This window comes from Manis pentadactyla, chromosome 3 (genome assembly GCF_030020395.1).
Source record: "Manis pentadactyla isolate mManPen7 chromosome 3, mManPen7.hap1, whole genome shotgun sequence".
In the NCBI taxonomy this organism is placed as follows: Eukaryota; Metazoa; Chordata; class Mammalia; order Pholidota; family Manidae; genus Manis; species Manis pentadactyla.
Genome location: NC_080021.1, coordinates 197,616,658 through 197,641,695, shown reverse-complemented (window position 1 = coordinate 197,641,695; position 25,038 = coordinate 197,616,658). Strand labels below are relative to the sequence as shown.

At 42.6% G+C, this 25,038-nt stretch overlaps 1 long non-coding RNA gene across 1 annotated transcript in view; it reads left to right on the top strand.

Annotated features, from left to right (window-relative positions):
• The window catches only part of LOC130683025 (uncharacterized), an 81,505-nt gene extending 57,090 nt beyond the window's left edge, over positions 1 to 24,415 (top strand). The window contains exons 2-4 of the long non-coding RNA XR_008996587.1: positions 11,073 to 11,168; positions 21,552 to 21,664; positions 23,993 to 24,415. This is a non-coding gene — a long non-coding RNA (uncharacterized LOC130683025). The remainder of the gene's footprint in view (positions 1 to 11,072; positions 11,169 to 21,551; positions 21,665 to 23,992) is intronic.
• The last annotated feature ends 623 nt before the right edge of the window (positions 24,416 to 25,038 follow it).

The following is a 25,038-nucleotide window of genomic DNA, read 5'->3' as shown; positions in this document are numbered from 1 at the left end:
TTGAGATTTAACAGACTTTTAATGTGTGCCTGCTATCTGCCTGGGGCTATGCGAGGCACTTTGATGTGCAGTGTTTCCTTTAAAACTCAGGGCAGGGCCAGAATGAGGTCAGAAAGCCTTTGTCCATTTTATAGATAATGAAACTGAAGCTCTAAGAGGTGAAGTGATTTGTTGGAGTTTAGTTAGCCAATTAGAGGAGGTCAAGGATTTGAGCACGTGCTTCCATGCACACACACACACACACACTTTTAAAATTCTATGTCTAGTATTTTTTTCCTTTTAATACAACTGCTGTTTCTAATTCTAAAATGTGGTTCACATCTTGCTGGTCTTTCTAACCAAATAAATCTTTTCTTTCTTTAACTCCTGAGAATCCCAATTCCATTGAACAAATGCATAAAAACGGGAATAAGTGAAATTGTGACCTACAAAAAGTAACCATTCATAGACATCTGTGCAAATTGTTTCTGTCTGTATGTTTGATAGTTTTGATTACTGGTCTAATGGAAATCAGTGGGTAATATGTAAAGTTCAATATCAATGATTTTTCTCATCAAGTTCCTTGAGACTAGTGAGTAATGGTGATTCACTTAAATTCATAGGGCTATTTAGTGTCCGATTAACTATATGACCCACTAAATCTTTAAATATGTCCAAATTATCTTTGAGGTTTAAAAACCAGGTGATTAGACATGAGCCTGCCTTCAGTGAGATAGTCCTTCATGGCTGTAGAAAGGAACTTTGGCTATTACAGTCCTGCATGACTTTAGTGTCTAAGAAAACCCAACACTTAGCTCAACAAAATGTACGTAATTGCCTTCATTGCTATTCATTTTTTTGTCTTCTCTTATTTTATCTTCATAGGAAAGTGAGTGGATATTAAGTCTGTATGAGGGAGGGAAATTCTTGTGCTTTTTTCAATCAGATTTGCCAGGGCATAAGAGAAGACAATAGGAAAAAAAAAACACAGAAGTGAAATTGCTGCATATATCCAGTACACCAACACATTCTATACACCAAAATTTTTGATGAACACAATGACTTTGAAAAAATCAAACAATGATTGCCTAGGAAGGGCAAAAAGCTGTGTCCTTTCATTAATTTGGCAAATGTTGTTTGAGTACCTACTCTAAATGAGGCCCTGTGCTAGACACTGGGGGTGTGAAAGCAAGACAGGTGTTACTGTTGAAGACGTTAAGTGGGTCACTATGAGTGCATACTATGTGCCATCCATGTTTCCTATAGACCCACCAATAGTGGCTGTTGATATTAGCAGACCAGCTGAATGATTAACCCCTCTGAAGAATCCCTAAGTAGGAAATCAAGCACATAATTTAGGGAGTTTTTTTCTGTTTTAATTGTTCTTTTAGGACATTACTATTGGTGGAGAAGCCCTGCTAGATAGAAGCAAGGTGTTGGTGCTTCGAATTACCTGATGCTCCCAAGTAGAAAGGAACTGCAAAACTGGTGAAGATTATTTAAAAAGCCTCAGTGCAGAAATTCTTTACTCACCTGCAGACAGGTCCCTGAAATGCCATCATTATTAGTAAAAATAATACTAACTAGAAAAATAATGCAAAAATGTCTAGAATTTATGTGTGTCTATTATAGGTCAGCCCCTATCCAGTTATTCTACAAATATAATCTCATTTAATCTCCAGAACACCTCTGGAACATGTGCATTGTAATCATTGCTTCCGTGAGAAACAGGATCAGAGATATCGAATGGCTGGAGCCAGGTCATATAACTACTGTGCTTCCCAAATTTGTGCTTCCCAGGATGCTGATACACAAAGTCTAAGCTGCAACTACTTTATGTTTAGGCTCCCCTCCATCATATACTGCCTACATTGGCATTGCTAAGACATTCTCCACTGGTGACCTTTCACTGTTTTTCCTTCATATTTCAACTGACAGAGAAGCCAAAGATGTAGCATACATGATCTCTTTAAGCTGCTCTATAATACTGGGGTATGGGTATCATCCCTATTTTACTCACGTAACTAATGCTTCTCAGAGAATTTTAGTAAGTTTCTCAAGGTCACATGGCTTTCAAGAACTGAGTCCAGAGGAAGGAGATTGTGCTTTGAAGCTAGAAGTTTGGCTTTAAGCCTCATTTCTGTTTCTTATTACCTGTACGAATTATCTATTGCCGTGTAACAAATTACCCGCAAATTTAGCCGCTTAAAATAATACCCATTTATTAGCTCATGGTTTCTGTGGTTCAGGAATCCTGGTGGGTCTTAGTTGGACCCTCTGGCTCAGGGTCTCTCACAAGATTGCAGACAGGCTGTTGGCTGAGGCCACAGTCATCATAAGGTTCACCTGAGGTGAGATCCACTTCCAAGCTCCTTGTTAGGCAGGATTTGGTTCCTTGCCAGATGTTGGACCAAGGACCTGACCAGAGGCCGCCCTCAGTTCCTTGCCACATGGGTCTCTCCATAAGACAGCTCATAGCATGGCAGCTGGCTCCATCGAAGAGAGACCACAAGCAGGATGGAAGTTGGTCTTTTATAATCTAATCTTGGAGGTGACAGCCCATCTCATTTGCTATATTCTCTTCACTAGCAGCGAGTCACTAGATCCAGCCCACACATAAGGGGAGGAGATTACATGGATGTGAATACAAGGAGGCAGGGGTCACTGGGAGTCATTTCAAAAGCTGCTTACAACACTTCTTATCTGAGTTTATTTAGCCTGTTTCAGCCTTGATTTTTCCATGTTTGAAGTGGAAATAATATCCACATTGTACCTTAATGTGGGAAGTAAATGAAATAGGCTATATAAAGCCCATGGCCTATAATAGTGGCTCAGTAAAGTATACATGATTATTATTACTGTGTTGATGTTGTAAATAGTGGAGCCAGAATTTGAGCCCAGGTGAATGTAATTCCAGTCCATGCCGTCTTCACATCACCTGCTGTGATCCATTGCTTTTGGTCTGAGGTGATCTATTCTGAGATGGACCCTCATTTTCTAAGATAATTTGATTTTAAAAGTTCAAGAAGAGTATTCTATCCTAGCGTCATGTGCAAAGAAGGAGGCAAGGTGGATTTTCTTTTTTTGTCCATAACAGCTATGAAATACGAGGAAGCCTTTGTAGAAGAGTTTTCTTTGTTCAAGTCTTTAGCTAGTCTCACAAGACATTTTAATGTTAATAGGACTCCCAGAGGGGTAATATAATAGATACAATACTCCTCCAAAGCTGTTCTAAACATTGCAGTCACCAGAATGTAGTAATATATCTTCCCAGTGTCAGAAAATGCAGAACTCCATCTTCCGTTACTGAACTCTGTCTTCCCTGACTCTGGGATGGTTTCTTTGAAGAAGAATCTTAGTGGGGAAGCTGACTCCAGAGCCATGGGAGTGAGCCTGATGAATGTGCTGGAAGGGCTGCAGTGGCCTTTCAAATGCCTGACCATCACAGGGGGAAATAAAAATGCTAAGGAGAATTAATGTGATAAGTGAGTGCTGTCAGTGAGCTATCAGAACACGCATGGGCTTTGGATTTTAGTAAGAACACATAGCGTGGTGGGAAGGCTGTGGGCTTTGGAGTCAGTTAGACAAAGCTGGGTTTGAGCCCAAGTTCTGCCTCTTTCTAACTGGGTGGGACCTTGAGCAAATGCTTCTTTGAGACTCTCAGAAGTTGTCTAATAATAATTACATCACAAGGTTGCTTTGGTGTCAAGGATGACACCAAAGGTATTTAATAAATTTTAGACCACATCTTCCTCTTAAAGCTTGTTTTAATCCAGTAGTGCTGCTTAGCGATGAGCTCTCCAACGGGTGGGAGGGGAAGCCCTGACTTGTAGCACTGGCCTATATCCATGGTGTGAAATCTTCTGCCATGCTGATTTCTAGCTGCTAAGCTGGTCGCTGGACATGGAATTGGCAGGAGATGTATTTAATCAACGTTTGGGAGTTTCTCTGTCTCTCTGTCTCTGTCCACCTTTCTCTCTTTCATGCTCATTTGTGCCCCTTTTTACAAAATAATAATAATAAAAAAAATGGTGGCTCTCTCTTCCTCAACACCCCTCACCCCCAGAAAGCCACTAAATGGACCACACCCACTGAAAGATGAGGCTTGGTTAGCAGGGGACACCTTTGTCCAACAAAAAAGGCAGTCCTTTTCTTCTTCCTCTGGCAGGATAAGGCCCTCAGTCAGTGCAGATGGGTTTGCAAGAGGCACATGGCCTGGATTTCAGTGTCCCCTCACCCCTTTGGCTGACTACCTGTGTGTAGGATGCAACCTTCCAGCTTTATCTGGTGACATTGCCTTTTGTGGTTCCTCTGCAGTGTGTGAGCCCTCCCCTCCCTGTTGATGAAGTAACTGCTCATCGATAGGCTGTACCTCCCAAGATAAGCAAATAAACCCTTGTTCCCTGTATTTGGGGCTTCTCTAAACAAGGAAGAAGGTAAATCTGTCGTGGTTTGCTCGCAGTACTCGGTTTCTTGCAGAAATATGTGAGTAGATGTGAATATGTGTACAACTTGTACAGTTGGAGGGAAGAAACCAAAAAAGATGTGTGAAGTTTTCCTAATCATTAAAAAACTCACTAGAGAGTCAACCATTGGCTTATCCCTGAGATTCCTTCTAGTTCTAGAAAACGTTCACATCCCAAGACTCACCATACAGGATGGATTCAAATCACTTTCAGAAATGTGATCTCATTTGGAATATACCTTATGAGGTCAGTAGTATAATTATCCTATTTAGCAGATGAGGAAACAGGTTCAGAGAAGTTTATGTAATACAATGCTGAAACTGGGCCTTAAACCCGGGTGTTCTGGCTATTGGTTTCTGGTTTTTTGAATGAATTATCTGTTACTTGTCATTAACTCATCCTTCTGGACAGTCTTCCTTGACTGGGATTCTGCGTCTGAACCACAGAATACAGAAAATGATTTGAATGGCTTTATCTCAATTCTCCCAAGGATACAGCTAGTGCATTCTGGATGTGCAGGGAGAAGTTCATTCACTACAAGCAATGGATACCTCAGGACAATGGAGTTTAATTCCCTCACCCATAAAAGCTGTATAATTCGTGACTAGATGCTTCACACTCCATATCTCCACAAACCTAAGGTGACCTATTCAGGCCTGTACTCAAAGACATTTTCTTTCCAATTCCACTGTTCCATTTCAGTTCTTAGAGCCAACATCCAACTCCCTCCTAGGACAGATGAGATGAAATTTGTGGTCTTAGAAAATGTCCTGGGTTACACATGCAAGATTGGTGGTCTGGGTTTCTGTGTTATCTTGAACAAATCTCCACATCTCTTGGCCTCAAGTTCTTTGTCTAATGACTTCTGCCCAAATCCGCACCGGGAAGGTTCTGTGAACACTGAAGAGAACAGCAACATGAAGCAAGGCATCCTGGCCTTCATCTACTGTGCAATGGGCTGAGGATTTAGAGGTAAAGCATGGCCTGCATCTAGTAAAGGAACTGGTATGGAAACAACTTAGGATCACTGAAATGGAGGAGGGAACCCAGGGAGCAGGCCTGTGGAGGGGGACAGGTATGAGGACTTGGTGAGGCCTGACCAAGAGATGGATTTTTGAACGGAGTCCTAAAGGAGGATTAGGGGTTTTCTAGGGAAGCGTAAGATACTGGATTAATAATATATATACACGTGTACCCTGTATGGATGTACATAATATCATTGATATAATATACATATATACGTGTGTTTTAATCACTCCCTTCTATGAAACTGACTGCTATGGATTGAATTGTGTTCCCCACAAATTCATATGCTGAAACCCTAACCCTAACAAATTCATATGCTGAAACCCAAATACCACCCTGGTGTGATGGTATCTGGAGGTGGGGACTTTGTGAGGTAGTTAGGTTTAGATGAGGTTGTGAGGCTGGGGTACCAGAAAGCATGCTAGCTCTCTCTCTCTCTCCCCCACCATGCAAGGACACAGTAAGAAGAGACAAGCCAGGAAGAAAATTCTCACCAGAAACTGACTGTGCTGATACCTTGATCTTGGACATCTATAGTCTTCAGGAATGTGAGAAAATAAATTTCTGTTGTTGACATGACCCAGTCTACAGCATTTTATTATGGTAGTCCAAGCTAAGTAAGATAGGGCAAAAATTAGAAGCTGGAAAATACCAAGTGTGGCAGAAATATTGGGATTCAGGATATCTCATGCACTGATGGGGGGAATGTAGATTGGCAGCCAGACTGGAGAGCAGTCTGGCACTATTCAGTCACATGGCATATTTTGATCCAGGAATTTCTCCTCTGAGAATATATCCCAAAGGCAGTAATAAATGTAGGGGGATGGTTGTGACTTCATTAGCTGTAGTGGCATCAAGATGCAGTCAACTGTGGGCAGTGTCACTAGTCACTAGGGGAGACTATAGGTGAATGGTGCTGGATGCATACCATGGAATACTATGCAGCCTGTGGAAGCGATGATGTAGATGTGCATATAGCAGAATAAATAACTCTTAGAACAAAGTTAAAATTAAGAAACATTTACATAATTTATGTAACATTAAAAGACAGTGCATATTTCATAAGAATGAATAGGATAAAAAATATATGCATTAAATGCATTGGAAATGTATGCTGCTGGCCATGATAGAATAACAGGACTTGATTTACCTTTCTGTCTTAAATACTTAGAAAATCAAACAAAATAGAAGATAGAATGGTTTTTAGACATTGCACAATAGGCAACCTACTACAGTGACTGCTGAGAGAACAGTAACAAAGGAGGTGAGTCCCAGATGCTGTCGGTAGGGTGTTGAGGCCACACCATAGGAAGGGGGAACTTTTCAGTTCAGGAGACAGAGTTCAGAATTTTGCAAAACCAAGATAACAAAAATTCGTGAAGCAGAATATCCAAGTGGAAAAAGCTGTATACAGCCAGAACTCTCGATATCTATGGAGGGTTCCCCTCAAGTCTTCAGCTGGGTGTTGGCCTGTTCGTGTTATGTGGAAGTCTAAGGCTGGGACAAGAGTCACCAGAATGGAGTAGATGGACAATCCATAGCCCACACAGGGCTGGAAATAGGTCATGTTCTCACCTGCTAGAGGAGGAAGAACTCCAAGTGCATGAAGCATTGAATAATGTCTTCAGAAGGGTATTCATCTTAGTATTAACCCTAGACCAAAGTTCACTCTGGACTTACCCTGACAAAGTTTAAAAACAAGTGTCAGAGAGACCAAACTGTTGAGAACTGAACTGCATTCCACAACAAGGCCCAGCGATACGTAAAGGAATATGACAAAACACAGTACCCAAAAAATATAAAATTCAAAATTCAGCCTTCCCATTACTTTCGTGATTACTATAAATTACCACGCATTCACATAAACTTCCCTTCACTGTTTGCTTGGTCCCTCACATAATCCACTGGAGGGAGAGTTGATGTGTTTATTTCTAGTTGACTGATAAAGAAGTCAGAGGGAAAAAGGAAAAGGATCGGAACTATCAGCCGTGTCATCTTTGCTTGTCTTCGCTTAAATCACTGTTCCAGCAGTTACCTTTCTGCTTCTGGATTCCCATTTGATCTTCCTTCTTGTTCGAACACAATAGCCAGGTACTAGAGCCTGGTGAATAGAGAAAATGTCTGCTCCTTTCTGGCAAAACCAGTGCATCAAAACTATGGTGATCACCATAAAAATGTCTGAATGCAGAGCTTTCTGTTTATCCTGTGTATTCTTGCTTTTCTCCATTTGGAAATTTCAGGAGGCTGTATGGATCTCCTCCACTTATTTGCTTTCTCATGTGTTTTGGTCCCATCTCTACCACAGGTCCCTGAACTAAAGGGATTATTCCCTAGGATGCACAAATGAAGCTTTTTTCTAGTTTAAAAAAATTATCTTGTGGTAATTTCAATAAGGATGTACAAAGGGAGAGGTTACCTCCTCTTCTCAAGGCACCATCTTGTTTGAGTATCTTTGGCTAATATTTGCATTCTAACAGGGTATTGAATTCTATAAGGAAATAAAGTCAAGGTAGTATGCATTTCCACTTACCCTGAAAAAACATTTTGGGAGGATCAGGAGGGTCTTCAGAGCTTTTCAGGTTTCCTCTATGCATAAGTTTAGTCCCAGCAATAAGTAAAGGAACCCATTTAAATGTTGGCCCTGTCATTGCTAAGCTGTTTTATTCTACTGGACTGTGGAAAAACAGAGAGTGGTCAGTGTGATTATTATAATTACTTTAGGAAGCCTTTGCAGTTGTCCCACACTATTCCAGTGGGAAACAAGCCTTGTTCCCTTCTTGTATCATAAGCAATGCAACAAAGGGGACAGGAAGCCCACACATGTATGCTTGGAATTAGTGTGCCATATAGCCAGTTCTCCCAGCATCCTTTTAGAACCATCTTAATAGAATCATCTCCCTGTAATAAAGAAGATTTAGGGGAGTGTTTGTGGAGCCAAAAATTCCACATGCACAGACCCATTAGGATCAAAGAATGTTCGATTGAATATTTTCTACATAAACTACTATGACTGTCTCCGTGTGCTTTGAGAAAACCAACCCTGCTTCTGCACACAGGCAATTAGAAAGATCAGTTAGAGGGAGGCCACCTACTTCTGAGAGTAGTCTTGGAGGAGACTTTGACCAATGGAGGGAGACATTTCATTTTAGGAGGCAGCAAATTGAGCCAATTAAATTTGCTTTTGAAGGGAGCAAGTTAATTAGGGAAAGGGTAGTCACTTCAGTTCAGGCTGCTGCCTGAAGAAAACTGCGTTTCCTTAAACCCATTGTCCACTCCGGGTTCAGAAGTATGGAGATCCAAGAATGTCATGTCTGTGACTCATGCACAGTTCCTAATGTGTGCCTTTTCTTTGTATCACCGTCAAGTGGGGCATGATTATCAAGCAAGTCCAGTGTTTTAGTGGTTAAAGAGAATTTCACATGCCTTTCAAATAGTTGAGTGCTGTGCTGGTCTTGAAGAGAGCAGTCTAATGCAAATGCTTTATTCTTTCTGGGAAGAAAGCCTGAACAAGGGTCTCCTCTCCACCCATACCATCCACCAAAGAATTCTATGCTCTCTCGTAATGGGAGACAAATAGATTAGAATCTAGCAGTATAAAACCGACGCAAATGTGCCCTCGGACTTGTTTTATGGGTTTATCCTTTACAGTATCCTGAGAGCTGCTCCTAGTTCAGATGAAGACAGTTTAGAATGTTGGACGGGCTTTCTGCTGACAGTATTAACTTGGCGCTAGATGCCTTATTACACATTCAAGCATTGGAAGATCATTTTATGACTAACATTTGGGTTAAATATGTAAACATTGTTTATCTTTGACATTATTTCCTTTAAAAAAAGGCAGTAACAGCAACGATTTTTCCTCCTGTTGCCTTTCCTCATTTTAGTCTGCACGAGGGGAAGGAGGTTTGTGGAATAAAGGTGGGGAAGGCAATGATGACAAGATGTCATCTCTCCTTATACCTTCCAGTTTTGCTGGAAATGTTGACATGACACAGAAGGTCTTGCCTCAGGGAGCCCCACGAGTTAAAACTGATGAATGTTTACCACCAAATCCCTTTCTTTAAGGGATGTTATCATGTCACATTTCTGAAAATACAGAATGCACCCTGGATAATATTTTCACATATGCTGATAAATGCAGCTGCCAAGAAAAGCATGCTTTTAAAAAAATTCAAGACATGTTAAGGGTTGTGCACAGAATTTATATTTTCATGGTCTTTCTCGATTCTCTCAGTGATGTTGCAAGGTTTACCTATTTCCCTCATTGCTTTCTCCCAGCTTGACCTTGTCCAGAAAGAGAAGAATAGAAATAATTAAAGCTGGATTCTTAATTTTCAAATAATAGATGGTAGAGATAATAAACTAGCCCCATTTGGGATGAAAGAGAACACACACACATGCAGCCAAACCAAACCAAAATGAAAGACAGTTTTGAAAATGTGAAACAAAATCACCCATAATTCATCCATAATACAACATCATAATGTTTTTATTTTTATTTTCTAGTCTCCAGTTTATATATTTTATATCAATGCAGTCGTTTTGAATTCTACCCTCCAACTTTCATTAAGGAAACTGAGCCAATTTGGCAGTCATGATTATCAGTTTTTATGTCTCCAGAGTGATCAATGGAAGTAATATTCTATATTTTAACTAGTCATTTCCCCATTTTTGCAAAACTAGGTTGTTTTAAGTTTAACCGGTTATAGATAGAATTGCAATGACCATCTTTATTCCTTGGCTTTTGTTTTTCTTTTGAAAGAATCACTTTCTTAGGGAAAAATTTAAGAATTTTGAATATTGGTTGTTGACATTTTTACCATTTATAACAAATTATTTTGTAAAAGTTTTGCCAAGAGTATCGATGGATACCATCCCCTATACCTTTAATTTCAAATAGCAGGCCAGCTTTACGGAGGCAGTAAGGTTTGTGTAGAATGTTCAGACACAGTGAACATGTGTGGAAATACAGCTGGTCAGGTGGTGAGAAAAAGCAGTAAGCACCCCTGGTTATTCTAGTGCAGAGTCAATGGATGATACTTTGATAAACATTCAATAACCAATTGCTTTTCTCTTTGCATTGTCTCCTGTGAGTAAAATCTATTGCCTATTTACCAGGGTAAGAATTGGTTAGTTCTCATGGATTAATCTTGTCTCTGGCTTCATTTGATTTTTCTGCCCTTATTTTTCCTTAATCCCAGTTTTTTCCTTTATTTATTTTTGTATCCATCTGTCTCCTATTAATTGCTTTGAGACCACCTTTTGAACTAGATCAGAATAATTTTTAAAAAAAAGAATTCTGTAAGGAAAACACCCTAATGTACCATATGCTCACTGAGTAATTGCTGAATAAGTGAATATACACTGTTTAGAAGGCTCTTGAATGTTAAAAGAGCATTTGTTTCTTTTCATACTCATTTTTGTCAAGTAAGCTAGGTAACATAAAGCTTGGTGTGCTAACTTAGGTTCTTGCTATTTGAAATTCTTATTGTCCTACTACTTTATAGTTTAAAAAGTAACTTCACCTCTATTGTCTTGTTTAATCCTCACAAGAATCCTGCTTGTTAGAAAAGACTGAGGTCACTTTTTCTATTTTTACAGAAAAGTGTGCAGAAGACCAGAAAGAGAAGAAAGGCTTGAGGTCTTGCTGAGATCATGCCCCAATGCCAGGGCTCTACCTGGGTTACACTGTGGCAGGTATCATTTTCCTGATTGTATAAAAAGCAAGTGGAATTTCGGAGGAACCCAATAGCTTGCCTAGGGACAAGGAGAGCACTCAGGCCAGTTGGATCCCAAGTACTACGCTCGTTACATCACTTGCCACTGAGCCCTGTGGCCACCACTGACGGAGCCATGACCGCCCTCCTTCTGCAGGTGAGGGAACTGAGGCTCAGAAGGGCTGTAACCTGCCTAAATTCATGCAGCTCCTCAGTGGAGCAGCCAGAATGTAGATCACAGTCTTTGTCAAAGAAATCTGTGCTCTTCACTACCTGGGTGAAAATACAGAATATAAGCATCTAGAGTTACTTCGGAGGTCATCTGGTATAACAACAATAACAAACACAACAGCTAATTTACTGAGTACATAGTATGTGTCAAGCATCGTAAGCATCATATATACATATATATGTGCATGCACACACACACACACACACACACATGCACACAGTTCTCATAACAACCCTATGAGGAGGGTACTATTGTAAACCATCCCTTCCCCTTTAACAGATGATAAAACTCAGGCCCAGAGATGTTAAGTAATTTGCCCATAGCCACAAAGTTAGTAAGGGCAGGACAAACCTTGTGCTTTTGTGTGATTTACACTATACAGCTCATAAAGCCTTCTCTGAGTCCCTATGCCTCCAGAGACAAGGTATCTCCACCTGATGAGGAAGTCTATTCTGACTGTTAGGCAACTCATCTGACATCTGCCTCCTTGAGATGCCACTCATGGGTCTAGAAGAGTGTTTGGCACATCATTAGCACTAACAGTGTTTGTTAAATAAATGCATGTGTTTCTTTCAAAGTCTTATTATGTAGGTCTATTTGCTTTCCCCTGCCAAGGTTTTTCTGAGCCTGGAGTACTGCATCATGTTTCTCTCAGTTACCTCTTTTCTAGAATGCAAGCCTTCATCTCATTTTTTCTAAACATTTCCTACCTGTCAAATTTTTTTAATGCCTTCATCTATTCTTCTAGAGCCTTCAATATAGGATGAGTACTATAAGGAAATGTTATCCTCTATTCTATTACAGAAAACCATCCTAAATCTGAAAAATACTTGTTCTCAGTTAAGTAATAAATATGGGTACATCTCCCATATCATGGCCTCCCATTTCCATTCCTGAACTCCTGGAATAAATGAGTATTCAACAACATGATTATCAGTTTTTGAGTAAAACTGTCTTCCAGACCATCTGATGTGCTTTTCTGAATGTAAATGAGTATTCAACAACATTTTATAAACTCTGTAGTATGGGTTTAAACACTTTTGTTTATGTACATGTCATATGGCTCAGTAAAAAAAACCTTAAAGAATACCACTTAGGAGAAAAATTAATTGCCACATGCTTCCAGCTCAAATACACCATTGAAAGCATTTCAGTGTATTTCCTTCCAGTCAAGAAAATATACTTCTAGCCCTTCATCTGCTTCACTCATTGCTTCTGTAAAGTACAGTGGGATGGGGGGGGAGGAGAAGGAGGAGGATCTCCTCTGTTTGGTTGCCTTTGAGATTATTTTCCCCCTGTATTTGAATGAGCCACATTGAATAAACAATGAGTTAATGGTGAAATATGTGCCTAACTAAGCGATGGCTTCTCCAGTGTATTTCAGGTCCTTAAGATTTACCACATTAAAGATAATGAAATATTAGATTGGCCATGTATGGCTCTCCTCTGGTGAGACCTCATTTTGTGAGATGGTAAACAAACTGCCAGGCTGTGGATTTTACTAGAAGCAGTAAGTAGGCGCAGGAGTAATAAGCAGAGCCCAAGCGAGCCTTGGTCATGCCTGTCAGCCTTGTTCTCATCTGTGGGGAAGCTTTGTGCCTCACTCTAGTGCGTTATATCAGCTGAGAAATGGAATTGTGATGCACTGATGGGCTCTACACAGCTCTCACCTATCTTCTTGCCAAGTCTTCCAAGACGTATAGCTTCTCCCTTAAACGATTCCCCAGACAGGCATTCGGTATGCACTCTATATGCTCCTTCACTGACCTCCACATACATCACAAAACATTTTTGTTTTATTTGGATTGCAACATTGCCTAAATATTTGTCCTTATTTTTCTAAGATGTATGGAAACTGGATCAGGCTGAATATGAAGCAAACCAGGCCTGTCTAATTCATCCAGGCCACTCATTAATGTCCTCCCATTCACTCAGAGCTGGGGTTCATGTTGGCTCCTTCCCATGGTGACTAAGAGTGGGGCTCAAAACATCAATAGCTCCTAGGTCATTTATCTTCATGAGGTCATTATACCAAGGCCAGGCATATCTCTGCAATTTGGGGAGATTAACAGGCTGGCATGGTATGTCTGTCTTCCAGACCATCTGATGTGCTTTTCTGAATTTGACAATGACTTTAGTAGGGCAAATTCATTTGTGCCTGATTAAATTTGTTCAGGACCATGTACCAGGCCTAGGCTGTGTGCTGGAGCTCAGAGGGAAATTAGATTTCACAACTGACACGCAAACAAATGCATCTCAATTCAGTAAGAGAAAATGCAATGTCCGGGGTGTTTATGGGGCATTGAGGAAGAAATTATTAATGGTTAATACTGAGAAGGGCAAGGGCAGGGAAAGCTTCACAACAGACTGATACTTACATGAAGGAAGGAAGATTCATTCCAGCCCTGACAAAGCAACTCAGAAAAAATAAAACTGAAGCATCCACGGGAAAAGTGAGGGACCTAATTATCAGATGCCCCAAAGAACACTCACAGCTAAGGAAAAAAAAAAGCCACAGGTAGTTAGGAGCTCAATTCCATAATCCCATCAAGGTAATCAAAACAAAACAAACAAACGACAATGAAAAAACCTAGAAGTTCCTTCAAAATGGAAATACTGCATAGTAAATAATCCTCTATAGTTGTACTCAATTCTGTAGTCCCAGTAAATGCATATTGATGAAATGAGTGAGTGAATGAATGAATGATTTCTTATACAATCTGAAAATACATATGTACTCATATGTAGAAAGTGTCACATGAATAATACGTAAAAACAAGCAGACTTGCGGAGAAGGCTGGCTCTAACTGGCCTAGCTGTTGAAAGCGTGGTGCTATAACAACTTGATTTCAATGCTGGAAACCAAGTGTAACCTCGAGAGTAAATACAAATCATTCTAGACACCTGCAGAAGACTTTCTTTTACCATTGCTTGAAAAGGAAATTGGGTGAGAAAAAAAGAGACAGATGGGTTTCTGTTTACTTTCTTCCATACCATTCTGCTGCATTAACAACGGTGTCATGGCCCCTAACAAAGAAACACTCACGAGCAAACCACAGCCAGAAGTTCAGTTTCTGAGCCGTCGTCTGTCATCTTTTGGCCACCCATGCCGCCTTCACAGTGTTTCTTCAGAATAACCTGGCTAAATGTGTTCTGAATTGCCTGGTGACCCCCTCAGGGGTAACTCCAGGAGCTTTTCGCACCATGCCATATTCAAGTAGGGGTGCTCTTTCCTTCCTTGAAGTGGTGTTTGATCATAGATCTCGAGATGGTTAGGCCGGATGAGTCCCAGGAACTTTGTAGGAGCAAAGAAGAGGCATCAGCCCATCGGGAGACAGAAAGTAAAGGTGAAGGAGAGAAACAGTAAAGGTTTTCTAGAAGTGAAATCATCTGGACTGAAACGTGGACAAGGAATAAGGGTTAGTCGGGCTAAGAAGTAGAGAATATATTTGGAGGCAAAAAGGACAGGGTGTGAATAACATGAAGGAATGGCCAAGCTAGGGCGATGGGCATCTGCAGGGGGTCTGGTTTCAGAGGACTGAAGGTTGCCTGGGGGAAGAGGGCCAGAAGTGAAGCAGCAGAGCTTGGCGGGAGCCAGAACTTGAAATAGCTTGTATGGATGCTGAAGAGTTAATATTTATCCTTAAAGTCAGTGACTGTAGGACAGAGCACTCACGGCATTGTGGTGAAGGAACTGGACGGAAGCAGGGCTCTCTGGGACACTCTCATTATCAGCAAGGAGTGGAGGCAGCATTGGGTAGGGGATCCCTAGGACTTCTTTGACCCCCACGACAGCACTTGTCCCAGATTGCCTTGTTTTCGATTTAATTTTACAAAAGAATGATCTTTCAGGCAGGCATCATGTCCTTTTTTTTTCGTCCCCTAGCTCCAGGTTAATTTATTTGTGTCACAGACTGTGTGAATATGTAGGAATGGAATGAGCAGACCCTTCAGACTGAGCTAAGTGTCTCCAGGGCCTCCTCTAGTGGCGAGGGGTCACCCATGCTTATGTTTGCTTATGGCCTGTTCACTTGCTATGACCTCCATCAGCAGGAGAGGAAGTGAGAATGTTACATCATACTCTTCTTTCTTGTACTCTGAAAATTAAGGCTAAAAATGACCGAAGTGATTATACACTGGTAAAATTCAACTATGCTCTGACCATTTATTAGCTATATACTTACTAAAAATTTCTTAGGAAAACAGAAACCTTGGGGCCCTACCATTAGGGAAACTGTTTCACACCCAGAGATCACTTTTTAGCTAGAAAGACTATTCTTTTTTATTTGCATGAAGTGTTCTGTTTTTATGTGCCATCATCTAAAAAGTTAGGCAGTGCATTATTTATCAGTAATTATACAGATATCCTAAGAGAGCTGGAGGAGAAAGGAAAATGGCTTATGAATGGTCATGTCTTAATTTATTCATTCAACAACTTTTATTGAGCGTTCTTCAATGGGCTAGGGACCATTCAAAGTCCTGGGGATACTGCTGCGAACAAGCCAAGCTAGGTCCTTCTTCTCATGGAGATATTTATTCAAAGTGTTGGGGAAGGGAGTCAAACAATCAAAAATAGACAATGAAGCAGGATAAATTAAAAAAGTACGAGGTAGGTGTTGTGGAAAAAACAAAAGACAGCTCTGTGATATGGTGATAAGTGAGTGGTAGGAAGAGAAAATCTCAGGAGAAGCAATTCTGGCTGAGGCCTGACTGATGAGAAGGTGTCAGCCATGCAAATATTTGGGGAAAGAGCATGCTAGAGAGAAGGAATGGCAGAATTCCTGGGGGTCAGCATCCACCTGGTTTGGGAGAGCAAGGTGGAAAGAACTGCCCAGTGCAGCGGAAGCTCAGAGAGCTTAAGGGGAAAGCGTGCGTCAGGAGTGGGGCGGGTCCGCAGTGACTGGGTCACGTGGAGCTTTCTTGCCCGTGGTAAGGAGTTTGAAATTTTATTCTGAGTAGCTTGGGAAGTCATTGGAAGGCATTTAAAATGTGAATATTATAATATGGTTTAAATTTTGCAAAGTTCACTTGGCTACTGTGCAGAAAATGAATGGAAAGATGACGAGAGTCAAATTAGATGTCAAAGTCTGATCTAAGCATCCATGTAAGTGGTCATCTACCAGGGTTGGAACAGTGAGATGGAGAGAAGGGAAGAGATCATGGCTCTATTTTGGACTTGCCTATGATGTGTGTGTGTGTGTGTGTGAGAGAGAGAGAGAGAGAGAGAGAGAAATAAAGGCTAATGCCAGAAATCAAGAGAATCGTGGTCTCCTCAAGATCTGGCAAGGAAGTAGCCCTAAGTGTTTGATGCTTTGAAAACACATTTCTCTTTATTTAAACATTATCATCCCTCTCAATAATGATTTAATAACCACACAACCTATGCATCATGTGAGCTTTAAGTGTTCTGAGAGGTTTTTTTTTAAAACAAAATTGCATTTAGAAGTAAATATTTACCTGAGGGCAACTCATTTGTGGAATTAAGTCATCTTTGTGAGGCATTCCCAATTATTTTAGTAACTAGTGAGCAGCATAATGTCTATGGAATTAAACAATGTGTAGTCTTTATAACTATCTTATATGGAAAACATAAACACACACCTTTTATTAAAAATGCAGTTACACACAGGACAAATTTCTTAGTGCCTCAAAAACATGTAGCAAATATATGTTCAGTGCCTTACTGGGTACAGTTAGAAATCTTGGAAAAGCAGGAGGTCATGACTTCTGTGTCTTTCCCCAGTTATGAAGCAAATTCCAAGGTCCTAGAATAAAATTCAGCCGTGCATCTAGTCTATACTGTGTCTGTGTTGGGCACTTTCCAGACCTGCTAGGGACATAGAGAGGAATGAGAAGTGGTCTCTGTCCTTGAGGAGTTCCTAGACTAGTGGAGAGAGAGAGAGAAACAAGCCACAACGTGGGGGTGATATGTGCTGTAGGTAGATACAAATGCAGGGTGCTGCTGTGGGTGCCCAGAGGGGCAGCCAGCTCATGGAGGAGTGGGTGGGTGGTCTGCTCAGGGGTCCCAGGGAAGGCTCCTTGGGGATGGAGAACTTGAAGGAAGAGCAGGAGCTATGAATGGGTGAAGAGAGGGGAAAGACTGGGAAACCCCCGCAAGGCTTGGGAGGTGAGAGAGGCCCCAGTGCCGGGATTGCGATGGAAGTGAGGAGGATCAGAGCCGCAGGCGAGGTGGGAGCCCCCCGAGTCGCAGAGGGTCTGGCCTGCCATGCTGGGGACTTCCTTCTGAGGATCACAGGGAGACCCTGACGGAGTCAGTGGCAAGAGGAGCACGCAGATCGGCCTTTTTCAAAGATTTGTCTGTTCTCAGGGTGGATGGGGGCTGAAGGCCAGCATCTAGAAGCAGCTAGAAAGGGTGGGAGGCTTCTGGGCCCCCAGACAAGCCAACTGAGTCTCTAAGGTTGGGAAGAAAAAATCAGAAAGTGGAGTAAACCAGGGGAATGAGAAACGAGGGTGAGGAAGGAGACAAGGCTGCTTCAATTGAGGCTGAACCTGGACTACTTGGTATTTTAACAAAAAAGTAAGCAAACAGGTCACCAAAGTGAAGGCTGTCCAACCTGCAATGACTGCGAAGGACAAAAACTTCCCATTTCCAGCCTAAGATTTTTTTTTTCTAGTTTAAGTCTTTTATTTCATAGATGAGATCCATGACCCATGAGTGTCAGATTTCATTTATTAGTGTTGTTTGATGTTAGTTTGTGTTTTTGAAGATTTTTAAAAAGTGGTATTTGTGTTGCTTCCTAAGCATTTTGCCTTATCAAGGCATTACAAATATAAGACCTGAGTTTGTGATGGGGGAGCAAAGAGATCCCATGAAGGAGCTTGGTTCTGGAAGCATCTGGAGGTCAGGCTTGCAGCCTCTAGGGAGGTGGGCCAGCCGCTTTCCCCTCACTGGGCTGTCTTGTGCTGTAAAATGGAGTGGTAAAAATTATCCCGAGACTCTTGAGTCATAAATTGGTGTTCATTAATTCAGGTTGTTTATTTTAACTTACTTTATGTATTTTAACTTAGTTTAATCCTTAAAACACTCCTGTGAAGCAGATGGTCTATTATTAGTCCTCTTATACAGATGAGGAAATTAAGGCACAGAGAGGTTCAGTGACTTGCCCATAGTCACACTGCAAGTAAGTGGATAATGTAGGATTCAAGCCAGACAGTCTGACTCCAGGGTCTTTACCCTTAACCACTGCACTGGATAGCTGCCTCCCTTGCCTCAGTTTAATTTTCCATTCTGCTCTAGATACGCATTTAAGTTGTTCTTTTGCAAATACAAACACTGCTTCAAGAATCATGCTTCCAGGTAACTCCTTGCTTTCCGTGCAAGTATCTCCCACAGACAATTGTTAAACTAATTTGATGAGGAGGCCGTTAGACTGTGTAGGCTATTTGAGAAAATCAAAACTTAAGCCCGTAAATGTCTCAAGGACAAGAAATCAAAACCTAAGGACAACCAGTCACCAACTAGGCTTTCCCAATAAGGCAAATGCGTAAGCTACAGCCAGTGAAATGACTGCTTTGCTTTCCGCCTTCTCTTCTCAGTCCACCGCCCCCCAACCCCCGAGCTCCCAGCTGGAGCGCCCCTAACCACCTGAGGTGTGCGGCCACCTGATTCAGAGAGATTTTTGCTCAAATAAACTGAAACATTTAAATCTGACTCAGTTTATCTTTTAACACTATGAATGGCGCTGCTGAGTCCTAGGGCACCTATTCACTCTCTCGACCGCTGCCCGCTCGCTTCTGTTTCTGCCCCATCACTGAGCCAAAGCTGCTCCTTCACAAGGAACTGACAGCGTCGGCACTGCCGCACCCGGTGGACTGCGTCAGGCTTCGGTCTGACTTGCCATCCCAGCCGCATTCAGTGACCCCTCTGGTCACTGCCCTCTTTCTCACGCTCCTTTGTCTCCAGCTGCACTGGATTCTCACAGGGTCTTCTCCCCTCCCTCCTTTCTCAGTCTCTCATCAGCATCTCTTGATGTTTCTACCTCTTGACCATTGGAGATCCTCAGGACTTAGGATCCTCTCTCCTTTGCTCAGTTTTCTTGTGCTCCCTAAACAGTCTCATTCATGTGCATGTATCTGTAAAGATGCCCAGACCTCTTTGGAGTTCCAGAATTATGCATCCAATTGCCTCTTTGACAGCTCCACTCAGCAGTCTCGCAGGCATCTCAAACCTAACGGATGCAAAACCACACCAGCCTCACTTTTCTTCCAGATTTCTTGACTTCAATAAACAGTACCTCTGTCCCCCCAGATGATTACCTCAGAAATGCCACAGTCTTGGAAATCATGTCTCAGGGCGTCCTACACAAGTACATTACCCATTGCTTCCTACCATTCCTACATATCTTGGCTCCTTCTGCTTTTCTCCATCCCCACTGCTAATGCCCCAGTCCCAGCCTCCGCATATCTCACCTGCACTATTGAAAGTTGGACACTTGCCTCCCTGCTTTTGATCTCCATACAGCCTGGGTGATCACCTAAAAATGCGAATCTGATGTTGCCTTGCCTCCTGCTTCAAAATGTTCAATTTCTTCCTATTGGGAGAAAATTGAAACACTTCATCCTGTTGTCAAAGGTCGAGCCTAGAGGTTCTCAGTGTTGGCTGTACATTAGAATCATCTGGGGAGCTGTTTAAAAATTCTTTTGTCCAGAGCCCACTTCAGACCAACTGTTACCATCTTCACCTGTGAGATGTGTGCACTGGTACTTTTCTGACCTCCTCCCCAGTGATTCTTAGATGGCATCAGGGTTGAGGACCGCTGAGCTACCCTGTTTAATTCTCCACCTAATCTCACATTTCTCTCCCCCTCTGATCATGATAGAGTCCATGTAGTTTTGTACCTTAGAGCTTTCAAATATGCTCCTTCCTCTGCCTTGAATGCCTCATTCTGGGTCTGGCTAAATTACACTCACACTTCAAGTCTCTGTGTACACTTTCCTTTAGCAGAAGGGCCTCCTCCTACACCCTTTCCTGTCTCAGTTATCTTCCCTCTATTTTATCTCTAAGAGACTTATTTTATTTCCTTGTGTCATTTACCATAGTATGTAATTTCCCATTTAGTTGCATGCTTATTCACTTAGTGTCTGTCTTACGCAATAGACTGTAGGCTCCGTGAAGGCAGGGACCAGGTTTATTTGGCTGACGTCATTGTCACAGCACATCCTGCAAGGACTACCCCACAGCAGGTGTTCTGAAGATACCAGAGTCACAGAGAACAGTGACTGGTCCCAATAGCAGTTAGCTGTGCCATTTACTAGCTGTTGATAATGGGAAAATCATCGATCTTCTTGAGCTTCAGTATAAAACACGGATTGCAATCACTATTTTGCCCACTTCAGAGTCATTGGAGCTTCAGATAGGATGATAGATCAGAATGTGCTATGTATACCATAAGGTATTACATAAATCTTAGTAAAATTGCCAATGTTTAGCAGGTTAATTATTATCAGGTCAACCCATCTGTAAAGAGAGTCCTTTCTTATTATAGGTCAGGAAATGGTTAGGCAGCTTAAATCGTTTGCCTTAGTTCCAAGGTGCCAACTTGCAAGCAGAGAGTGACCAGCTCCAAGCACGGCCAGCTCCTCCGCCCCCTCCCCTCCTCCCCTCCGCCTCCATCCTCCCTTCCCTTCTCCTTGGCTCTTGGGTCCCTATTGTCTCAATCCCCACCTGCATCTTGCAACTTTGTCTAAGGCATTTTCTAACACCAATAACCCTTATTTGACCTCATCTTCAAAAATTTTATGCACTAAGGGACTGTTTCCTCCAAATTACTGTTCCAGGAAATTATTGAGCAGTGCCAGTGTGCTGCTGAGAACCAAAGCAGATCCCCAAAGTGACAATGGAAATGAGGGACCCTGGGGAACCGGGCCCCTTCACAGCCACAAGTCATTCAGTTATCCTCTTTTCAAACTGGAAGCACAAGGAGTGATAAAGCATCAGCAGACTCAATTCACAAATGGGATTTGTTTTAAGACACTGGTGTGTTTTGATGGGGAGAGCAAGAAAATACGAAAATAACATTCATTCAGTAGACACTTGGTGAGCATTTGCTGCAATACAAGCTAGCATTAATATTAACTCTTCATCAAGTTGTATTCTCATTTTCTTATCAGATTTGGACAGCTTTGTGAATCTAACTTTATACAGGACAACACTCAGAAATGCTTTGTGAATGTGTCCAGGTCACGTACCTGGGAAGTGGTGCTGATGCGACGGAAAGCACAGGGTGGGTATAACAAGGTCAGGAGGTATTTTTGAGCTGTTCCTTCTGCCTGGGATGCCCCTGCCGCCACTACTCCAACCTTCCAGTGACCACTCCTTGATGGAAGAGTTGCGCTGCTTCTGAGAACTGTCCTTCTCTGGAAGCCCTTCTCCTGGCCCACACCCCTCTCTCCCTCCTCTGCTCTGCCTCCTGTGTGCTTCTGTTTCTGCATTTGTCGGTTGGTGCTTGACCCTTGTCCTCTCTGGAGGGTTTTTTGCGGACCTTCAGACCAGCTGGGACCTGTGGCCTCTGACTGTGCATCCCCAGACTTCTCCCTTGTCTTCCTCCTGCTCTGCCTCCTTAGACCGTTTCTCTGAATTTCACATAATCAGCTGGAAAGCAACCAATGGTTGGATGCTGCTCATCCTCAACCCGCCCCTTCCCCAAACCCTAACTGCCCAGGGATCCATCACAACCAGAGTTGCCAAATAAAATACAGGAGACTAGTTAAATGTGAATGTTATATCAAAATAATGGATACATTTTTGGCATATCTACAGCCCAAATAATTGCTTGGGATATACATTTACAAAAATGTATTTGTTGTTTACCTGTAGTTCATATTGAACTGGGCACCCTGTTCTGCTTTTTGCTACATCTGGCAACTCTAATCCCAACTTCACTCCCCTGGGGGCCCAGGCAGTGGGAAGGCGCAGTGGGGAGAGCTTGTGTGAGCTAGGCTGCAGGATGCTGCTCCGGCCTTAGCTCTTCTATAAACTCACTGCGGGGTCTTGGGGAGTCTTTGGCCCCTCTCAGGGATTCCATTTCCCCATGTGTACAGTGGGGGGTTCAATCATAAGGCCTGTGGATGTTACTAGCTCTTGTCCTGTCCTCCGGCATAGGAGAGAGGTCCTTTATTTTCCAGGCTCCTACCACTTTGCTCAGACAGTAGGAGGGGGCAGTTATTTAATCTGAAGCATGCTCCCAGTAGATAGAACCTTTTGATTGCAAGGATTATTTTTTTCCCCTTACAGGCAGTATGGTATTGTAGGGAAAAGCAAAACAAAGCAAGACTTTGACATCCCGAATAGAAGACCATTTATAAGTTAGTGAATCTCTGTCAACCTCCATTTCTGCATCTTACTATTACTAGAGGGTTGATATAAACCTCTAGAATTCTCTTTAGCACATAATAAGCATTTAATCACCAGTAGCCATTATCGCTGAGCATGGATTTCCAGAGCCTGGCAAAGGTTCTGACCCAGGATCGTCACTCTCATTATTAGATGAAAAAATATATATATGAAGGGGTAGCTGGAGAGCTAAACTTTAAAGACTAACTGGCCATTCTCACAGAGGGAAGCCTGGAACCCTCCTCCTTGTAGAGAGGATTCCAGTAGGCCTGCATCTGCCTTTTTCTTGAGAAGGCAGTTACCTTATTGCCTAGTGCTTGGATAGTTGGAACAAGTTCAGTCAGCTCACAAGGATGACCAAGCTCTTCCAGTCTTGGTCAGTCAGCTCAGTGTAAGGGATCTTCAAGCAGGAGACTTCTCACAAGTGTGAGGGCCGGGCTCTAGTGTGCAGACTCCAGGCTCGTGACGTCTGGCCACCTCCCAGGCAGTTGGAAGCATCTGGCGTGTTCTTGGCCACAGCACAGAATATGTAGATGAGGAAGTGGGAAACATAACTTGTTCTTTTGGGCAAATTTATTCTTTCGGGACTGATGAATGGGTATGTCCGTCCAACTTCCTGATTGGAGTGCCAACTGTGGAAGATAGTTTGAGTCCTGAATCTGGAGAGCTGAGAGTGAGCAAGCCCAGGGAGAAGGGTGGAGGAAGTTAGGAAAGATGGGGACCCCTGGCAGCCAAGGGGGCAAGTGCCCAGGTGTGCTGAGGTGTCTGCGCTGCCTGCCAGGACAGCAGGGAGGCGGCCTGGAGGTGGGAGAGCTCTTGTCTTTTGGTAGAATTAGACCCTTGGAACAGAATTCAGGCCCCTGGGAGGTACCATGTCACTACTAATAACAGTATTAATAACTAGCACTTATTGAGCACTTACGGTATGCCAGACATTGTACTGAGTACTTGATCTGGGTTGTGGAATCAAATCATGATGATCCTTCTCTGACATATTTATGAATATCTGGCCTCATATTCAGCTGATATGGCTAGGTGTTAAAATACTGAAGTAGTTCAGATCTAGTTGGTAAATAGTTGATGACCTGATCTTCCTGAGTGGCTCCCTACCCTTCTGGATGCTTCTGCCTCTTCCATGAGGCAGAAAAGCAGGGGTTATTCTGAGGGATCTGTGCCATACTACACATACTATATATATATTTTTAATGTTGTATTGTAGACTGAATAATGGCTGCCAAGGATATCTGGGTCTTAATGCCTGGAATCTGCTAATGTTACCTTATATGGCAGAAGAGACTTTGCATGTATGATTAAAGATTTTAAGATAGGGGCACTTTCCTGGATTATTCTGGTTGGCCCTAAGTGCCATCGGGTGTGTCCTTATAAGTGGGAGGCCAACAGAAGGCTGAAGATGATGTGATCATGGGGGCAGAGGGAGATCTGAAGATGCTACTGGCTTTGAAGATGGACAGTGTGGCCCTGATCCAAGGAATGCAGCTCCAGAGGCTGAAAGGAACAGGAGATGGGCTCTTCCCTTGAGCCTCTGGAGGGAGCACAACTCTGCTGACACCTTGGTTTGGCCCAGTGAACTTGATCTTGGACTTCTGGCCTCTAGAACTCCTAAGAAAATAAACTTGTGTTGTTGAAGCCACTGAGTTTGTGATAATTTGTTAGGGCATCCATGGGAAACTCAATAATTTTCCTAACTAAATACCAACCCAGTGCAGGAGATTTAAGCTTGATGGGGTCAGTGATTCACTCCAAGTTGATGGTCTGTGTTTGAATTTAGGCTGCCTTCCTTCAGAACCCATGTTCTTAAACAGGCTGCCTCCCAGTAATGCTGCAAGGAGATTGTCCTTAGACCCACTTTGCCATGAGATCAATCACAGAGGCCTAGAGACCTACATGACTTTATCTGAGGCCTGAGCTTCACCTAAAGGACAGAGTTGGGATTTGGAACACAAAGGTTTCTTGTTCTGATGATTTCCTTATTAATAGCACCCTTCCACCCTGTGACCTGGGATGAATAATGGCTGCAGCTTGTACATCTGTGGGATCTAGAATTCAGCCCAGGTTACCAGCTGGCCTGTCAAGAGGCAGCAAGTGTCTCTGCAGTGCTGGAGGCAAGGCTGCAGGTATACATCTCGGCCAGCTGGGGTGGCTCAGGAATGTCAGTGGAAAAGCAGCCTGGGCCTGCTGGTCGGGCCGCTGCAGGAAACTGGGAACACCAGGGTGGGGAAAGGAAGTGGGCCTGACTCAGCCAAG